Raw genomic sequence first — 8,076 nt, 5'->3', positions numbered from 1 at the left:
AGGGGACCATTGAGGCACTAAATCAAACCTCCCATTTTCCAATTAGCAGTCAAGCACATCCTTAACTCACCACTTCTTTCCAAAGTCTGGAGTACACACTTTCCTTAGTCAACAGAATTTCAAATCAGTGTCCCTCCTGCAACTAAGCGAAGTCTATTACCCTCTTCTGGACACAATCTGATTTTCTTTTCAGTCTGAACATGACAGCCATGTTAAAAAGGCCCAACCCTCCAATTCCAAATTTCTCTGTCCCTTTAACTTTCTACGACAAGCCCTACACTACCATTTACTTTCTTAGATTCAGGCTTTGGTAGTGTTGCTACAGAAAAACCAGAGGCTCCCAGGGGCCTACAGGAGCCCTGATGGCACAATGGGTAAGTGCTTGTCTGCCAACTGAAAGGTGGTGGTTTGAACCCACTTGCATTTCCAAGGGTAGAACGACCTAGTATTGTGCTCTGATTCTGTCCCCGACAGTCACTATGAGTTAGAATGGGCACCACACCTTGTGATCCCCTGCACCAGCTTGAGAGTGGGGTGCTCTACACAATTCTAAAAAGCATTTTGCCCACCTCTGATTCATTCGCTGTGTCACCAATCACAATTGCACTTCTAAAGATTGTTCATCTTTCTGCGGCCCCATATCCTACACTACTGGACTCGGTTGGTCCCTTCACTGTCTATTCAGCAACAAGCTGGTTTGAAGGTATGTGATTTCCTTCGTCCTAGCCGTTTTGGATTGAGCTTAACACCCTCTCTGAGGCTATGTTGAAGCTCACCCCTGTAGCTGTAAATATGACCCTTTTTGAAAACAGGAGTTTTCTGTTTGTTTTTTTTTTTAATGTTATTGAGGCCACACAAGAGTAGGATTAGTAAATGATTAGTAAACTTGATAATTTCTGACTGGTATCTTTTTTTTACAAAAACACCGTACTTTATTTAACTCCATGCAAAATCTGGTAATTAAAAACATTAAATAGATATTGAGTTTATTTTGAAGAGCATTAAGTCGGTTTTTAAAAATGTAGTTATCTTGTTACTTTGGTCACCTCAGCTTCTTAAACTTGTAGCCCTCCCTCCTGTGTTACAAACAGGTGCTGTAAGCAGCAACATTCTGGCTTATGTCCTTGAGGAGCAAGTGGACTTCTCCCACCAGTCTCACTAATTGACTTCTCCCTCCAGTCTCATTAATTCTTGAGCTTTGTCTTCTAAATATTTTTGATTGTCTTCATATTTTCTCTCTAAATCTCTCAGCAGTTGCAGCTTGCTGTTAGCGTGGGCCAGGAGGGTTTTCCCTTCACTCTGGAGCATTTCTGCTTTCCTCCCGGCATCCGCCGACTCTTCGGTCTTCTTGGTGATTAGATTTTCCACTTTCTTATACTTTTCCTCGAGTTCCCCTTCCATACTCTTCTTAACGTCATCTGTACTTTGCTTCACACTGTATACGACCTTTTCAATATATTCGGCCTCCCCCGAGTTCTGGGCAGCCTTCCGCTTAAGTTCCTCCACATTCCTCTCCAGCGCGCTGATGCGCTGGGACGCGTTGTGCAAGGTTTCCTCAGAAGCTGCCGTTTCAGACTCAGTTGGCGTCAGTAGGTTCTGTGCCCCCTGGATGTCTTCATCTGCTTGTTTAATTGCCTTCTCTGTGGCAATCTGGACCTTCTCTGCTTCTCCCAGGGCCTCCTTCACCACGTCTGCAGTGACTTTCACATCGGTGGCGCTTTTGCTGGCTCTTTTGGCTTCTTCCAACAGCATCTCGGCTCGGGCAACATCAGCAGCACGCTGCTGCAAGATGACCTCGACTTGGGAGAGGCTTTGGACTCACTCTCGGATGTCCTCTGTCGAGTTCTTCAACTGCTGCGGGGTGCTCGGCATGTCGAGTTCTTCAACTGCTGCGGGGTGCTCGGCATCTCCATCTTCAGCACCTCCTTAGGCACGGCTTCGATGCTGTCCAGATCAGCACCCTCCTGGGTCAGGAAGTCCCTGATGTGCTTGATGAGGCTTCTCAGGTCTTCATTGCTCTGGTCCACCTTCTCCTTGGTGGCGTTGGTTTTCTGCAGAACCTCCTGCACATTCTGCTTGGCTTTGTTGGCTCGCAGTTTGGCTTCAGAGACCATCTTGGAGAGCTGCTCCACCTCAGCCAGGGCACTCAGGACATCTCGGTCAAAGTCCATGGTCTTCAGCCAGGCGCTGTGCGCCACAGTGACCAGACCTCCACAGCCAGGCCCCTCACACTTTCTCTCTCCTTCATCAGTCCTGCAGCTGGGGCCGCCACATTCCGTCTCGGAGCAGGAGGCCCCTGGAGGCGTTCCACAGGTCATCTCAGTGGTGGGACTGGTATCTTATAAAAAAAGCAGAATAGACACACACACAGATTGAGGAGGCCAGCGCCATGTGAACATCGTCTGGCAACAAAGGAATGACAAAGACCACCAATAGCCACTGGGACCTGTGAGAGAGGCCCATAAAAGAATGCTCACGGACAAAGTTCTGATATAAACTTTCAGTCCTCAGAACTAGGGAAACTAAATTTCTCTCCATCAAGGTCGCCTGCTTATGGTAGCTCTGTCAAGGAGCACTAGCAAGCTAAGACATTCACTCGCCTTCTCAACATGCTGTCGCTTCATGCAACTGCTGGTCTGTGTTTCTCCTGGTCAAGTAAAGGAGAGTCTGTGGAGGAAATACCTTGATGGCGGAAATCGTCTTTCCGTTTGTCATTAAATTATTTTATGTCAATAATAACTTACATTCTCCATGTAATGTCTTCATCTTGGACTCTTTCTACATTATTCATCCATCCTCACTGCTTCCACCACCATCAGGTTGATTCTGACTCATAGTGATCCTTAAGGGGGGGTTCTGGAGGCTGTAAATCTTCATCAGAGCAGATTGCTTCAGTTTTATTTCCACAGAGTGCCTGGTGGGTTTGAAGCTCCATCTTGTGGTTAGCTGGTCAACATTTACTGTACACTGCCACTAGAGCTCCTTAAACACCCACCTCTCTGTCCCTAAATCACTGCTTCTCAACATGTGGGTCGTGACCCTTTGGGGGTTGAACAACCCTTTGGGGGTTGAACGACCCTTTTACAGGGGTCACTTAAGACCATCGGAAAACACACAATGGTCTTAGGAACTGAGACACCGCTCCTCTATCCATCTCCAGGTGGATCCACCCACATGAAGACACGCCCTCATACGAGTACCGGGTGTGAAGACTTACCCATGCTACACGACAAAATTTCACTTATTTGTAATTAGAAATAAATGTTTCACAATATACAATTACATATTGTTTTTGTGATGAGTCACTATGCTTCCATGATGTTCAATTTGTAACAATGAAAATACATCCTGCATATCAGATATTTACATGACCATTCATAACAGCAAAATTACAGTGATGAAGTAGTAACGAAAATAATGCTATGGTTGGGGGTCACCACAACATGAGGAACTGCATGAAAGGGTTGCGGCATTAGGAAGGTTGAGAACCCCTGCCCTAAATAAACTTTCTATGCAATTGAACCAAATGAAACCAAACTCACTCTCACTGAGTCAATGTTGACTCATAATGACACGTTAGGAGAGAGTAGAACTGTCCCTTTCAATTTCCAAGACTGCAGCTCTTTACAGGAGTAGAAAGTCTCTTCTGTCTTCCAAAGGACCCTGGTGGATTTTGAACTACCAACCTGTGGTTAGCAGCCCAACGCATAACTGCTATGCCACCAGGGCACTAATTGTCCACAGACCTATCCAATCACAAATGATATCCACTTGAGCATGCTTGCAACTCTCTCCATTTTTATCTTATAATCAAAGCTAATTCTTTCATAATAAAATTCTTCACGCTTGCTGTCCTGACAAATTCCTTCTTAAATTCTGACTGCACTAGTGAAATATTTTATCATTGAATCTGGGTGGCTTTTCTCATGCCTCATTCTGTATTTTCGTTTGCTTTAGTGAGCCAGGTTGGCCTTCAAATGACCTGTCTCTCACTGTTGTAATGGCCTCTCTTCTTATATTCTTCCGTCTTTTGGATCCCTCCTTATTTGTCTCTTTACCATTCCGTCCTCATTCTTTTCTCTCTTTAGGCCCCTGATGGTCTCTTTAGCCCAGTCTTTTCCAAAATGTTTGCCATAGAGAACAAGACATGCATGTTGTATTAGTCTGGGTACTTTAGAGAAACAAATCCACAGAAACTCAGGGATAAGAGAGTTTTTTAAAAAACATTTTATTAGGGGCTCATACAACTCTTATCACAATCCATACATACACATACATCAATTGTATAAAGCACATCAGTACATTCTTTGCCCTAATCATTTTCAAAGCATTTGCTCTCCACTTAAGCCCTTTGCATCAGGTCCTCCTTCTCCCCCGCTCTCCTCGCTCCCCCCTCCCTCATGAGCCCTCGATAATTTATAGATTATTTTGTCATATCTTGCCCTATCTGGCGTCTCCCTTCACCCCCTTCTCTGTTGTCCGTCCCCAGTGAGGAGGTCACATGCAGATCCTTGTAATCAGTTCCCCCTTTCCAAACCACTCACCCTCTACTTTCCCAGTATCGAGAGAGAGTTTTACATAAAGGTTAAGTGCGCATCAAGGAAACATCCCAACCCAGTGCTGCACAAGCCCACAAGTCCAACATTAACCCATATGTCCAACACCAATCCACAAAGTCCTCCTCCATCTCACAAAACAGACGCAATGGTGTCGACTGCAGGAGGAAAGCTGAATCAGTGAACGTGTAAGCATCTCAGCACTGGCAGGGATCGCCACACGGCTGCTCCAGCACCCAGAGCTGCATCTGGGTAGGTCCATGTGGCTTCTCCTTGGGGATGTCTTGCAGGAAGTTAGTCAGCTGAAGCAGGGAATTTGCTAAGGCAGCTGCACCCTGGTCCGACCATCACAAAGCAAGAGATCTGAGAACTAGAAAGTCAAGGCTTACAGAGCCATTTATCCCTCTGCCTTTCAATTAACCCCACATGGGTTTATTGGCCAGGTTGGCACAATAACCTAACTACCTCACGTATGATGATTCCCGTTATCCTAAGGGATAAAAGAGTTCTGTAGACCTAGAGTTTAGGGAACATAGGTATTTAAGTAAAATTAAATATAGCCCCTATTGTCAAGACCTCTGAGTCTTAAATACTGTTACATTGTTAATAGCCAAGGAAAACAACAACAACAAAAACAAGCAAATAATCAAACCCTCAAAACCAAAAAACAAACCCACTACCATCAAATGGATTCTGACACATAGGGACTCTATAGGGTAGACTAAAACTGCCCCAATGCATCTCTGAGACTGTCAATCTTCACAGGAATAGAAAGCATGATTTTTCTCCCATGCAGCAGCTGGTAGTTCTGAACTCCTGACCTTGTAGTTAGCAGCTCAACACATCACCCACGGTGGAAATGCAGTATGCTAAATTCCTTAAATTTCAAGGACCATAGAGTGTTTCTTTTCATGGAGTCTAGCAAGATAACTGCTTCCTACAAAGATCACAATGGGGCAACACTTATTCCCCTCCTAGAACTCAACCATCAAGCTCAGTATGGATGCTTGTCTGCCTTGACCTCTGTCATTATATTGCTCCAGCAACGCTGTTACTGCTGTGACTCTTTCCAGACTCCTCACTATAAAATCAGAATAGAATTCTTTTCATCCACTATCTCTATGCCAGCCATTTACCCTATTATTCAATATACCCTGTAGGATTTGAATACAGGACTTTCTTCCCGACTACTCCATTTAGAAAAGCTCTCGTCTCAAAGCAAGAAGGAACCTTCTGAGTTATAGTCATTTTGCTCAATATTATTATAATGTTTATCATATTCAATTTATTTATTTCTGTATATTGTTAGGTGCCGTTGAGTCAGTTCTAACTCAGAGTGACCTCATGTTCAACAGAATGAAACACTGCTCAGTTGTGTATCTGTCTCACAATTGTTCTTATGTTTGAATCCATTGTTGCAACCACCGTGCCAATTAATCTTGTTGAAGGCCTTCCTCTTTTTCCCTGCACCCCCTTCCCTCCACTTTACCATATAGTGGAGTGGACTGGTCTCTCCACAGTACTTGGGACAAAGTCTTGACATCCTTGTCGCTAAGGGACATTTTGGCTAGACTTCTTCCAAGACAGATTTGTTTGTTCTTTTGGCAGTCCATGACACTTTCAATATTCTTTGCCAGCATCATAATTTAAACCACCGATCTTTCCTTGGTTTTCCTTATTCAATGCCCCACTTTCACATGCATATGAGGTTATTAAAAATACCATGGTGTGTTTGTCTGGGTAAACAAAAGATGCAAATCCAGGGAGACTCATATGTGTATAAGAAAGAGCTTTCTATATATACAAGATCAGTTGAATATTGAGAAAACATCCCAGCCTAGTCCAGATCAAATTCATAAGTCTGATATTAGCCCACATGTCTGATACCAATCTATAAAGTCCTCTTCAGCCTCACGTAATACATGCAATGATGCGGAGTGCAGGAAGATCACAGGCCAGTGGATGGAAAGTCTTGTGGATTCAGTGGCATTTTAAACATCTCAGTGCTGGCAGGGGTCTCCACGTGTCTCCTCCAGTTCCCAGGGCATGGGGTCAATGAGCGTTGTGCCAGGTGTCTTTTCAGTGGAGCCTTTCTCAGGGAGTGAGCAGAGAGAGAGTGTGTGTCTCCCACCTCCAAGGAGGAATACAGGAATTCCCAGAATCCTCAGGAGAAGGCCATGTTCACACAGAGGCCTCAATGGCTATGAGGTGATTGACAGTCTAGACTCCACCTGTTTACTCATAATCCTCTCAATTGACATCAGATTATGTAACTACCACACATGGTTTGGGTCAGGCACACCTTAGTCCTCAAAGTAACACTCCTGCCCTTCAACACTTTAAAGATGTCTTGTGCAGTAGATTTACCAAGTTCAATGCATTGCTTGATCTCTTGATGGCTGTTTCCATGAGCACTGATTGTGGATCCAATCAAGATGGAATCCTTGACAACTTCAATCTTTTCTCCATTTATCACGATGTGACATATTGATCCAGTTGTGAGGATTTGGGTTTTCTTTATACTGAGAGGAAATCCATATCGAAGGTTGCAATCCTCGATCTTCAACAGCATCTTCTGTGTATGTATTATTTATTTCTGAGATTATTAATTTCTTGAAGACTTATACCATCAAGGACTACTTTTAGCGGCAATTAACAGAAAATTCAACTTAGAAGAACTTAACCAGAAAGCTCACTCATTTTCTCATAAAAAGCACAACAGGAAGTGAGAAATTCAGAGGCAAGTGGCAGGCTGATTAATTCACCAGATCAATGTTCTATCAAGGACTTAAGTGTATATCCTCCATTATTTCCTCATAGAGTTATGAATAAAACGGAGGCTCATGGTAGAAGTGGAAACTGCTGTTTCTTAATATCCTATGCAGCTTCCCAAGAGCACACTGTGCCTTCTGGGTTGTTGCTAGGTGCCACAGAGTCGGTTCTGACTTCTAGTGGCCCCATGCCCAACAGAAGAAAACACTGCCCGGTTCTGCACTATCCTTAGACCTTCTGTTATGTTTTCACCTATTGTTGCAGCCACGTGCCAATACATCTTGCGGAGGGTCTTCTTCTTCTTGCTGACCATCTCTTTCACAGAGCATGATGCCTTTCCCCAGGGATTGGTCTCTCCTGATAACATGCACAAAGCATGTGAGATGCAGTCTCGCCATCCTTGCTCTTAAAGAGCATTATGACTGTACTTTTTCCAAGACAAATTTGTTCTATAAATTTGCTAAATGAGACAAGAGGGTTGTGCCAAGTAATGTGTAATAATGGACCAAGTAACTTTTGGCTGTAACCTATTTACTACCGTGCCAGAGATCACATTAAACATTTACATCACAGGAGAACACTCCTACTTGAGCATTTATAGTTGTTAATTCTATATTTTAATTATGAAAATTCTTTTGTCTCTTGGATTATTTATACCAGTAATATCAGGAACCAGGAATATAATAGAGTCATTTTGAGTAAATGTCTCTGAGGGAGTTCACGGATAAAATAAAAATAACATAAAATA

The 8,076-nt window shown here is 43.6% G+C and overlaps 1 pseudogene; it reads right to left on the bottom strand.

Moving 5' to 3' along the window:
- Window positions 1–1,081: 1,081 nt before the first annotated feature.
- Window positions 1,082–2,318, bottom strand: LOC142440777 (laminin subunit beta-1 pseudogene; annotated as a pseudogene).
- Between the last annotated feature and the right edge of the window lie 5,758 nt (window positions 2,319–8,076).

This window comes from Tenrec ecaudatus, chromosome 2 (assembly GCF_050624435.1).
Source record: "Tenrec ecaudatus isolate mTenEca1 chromosome 2, mTenEca1.hap1, whole genome shotgun sequence".
Taxonomy (NCBI): Eukaryota; Metazoa; Chordata; class Mammalia; order Afrosoricida; family Tenrecidae; genus Tenrec; species Tenrec ecaudatus.
The sequence above is the reverse complement of the archived record's forward strand: the minus strand, read 5'-3'. Positions and strand labels throughout refer to the sequence as shown.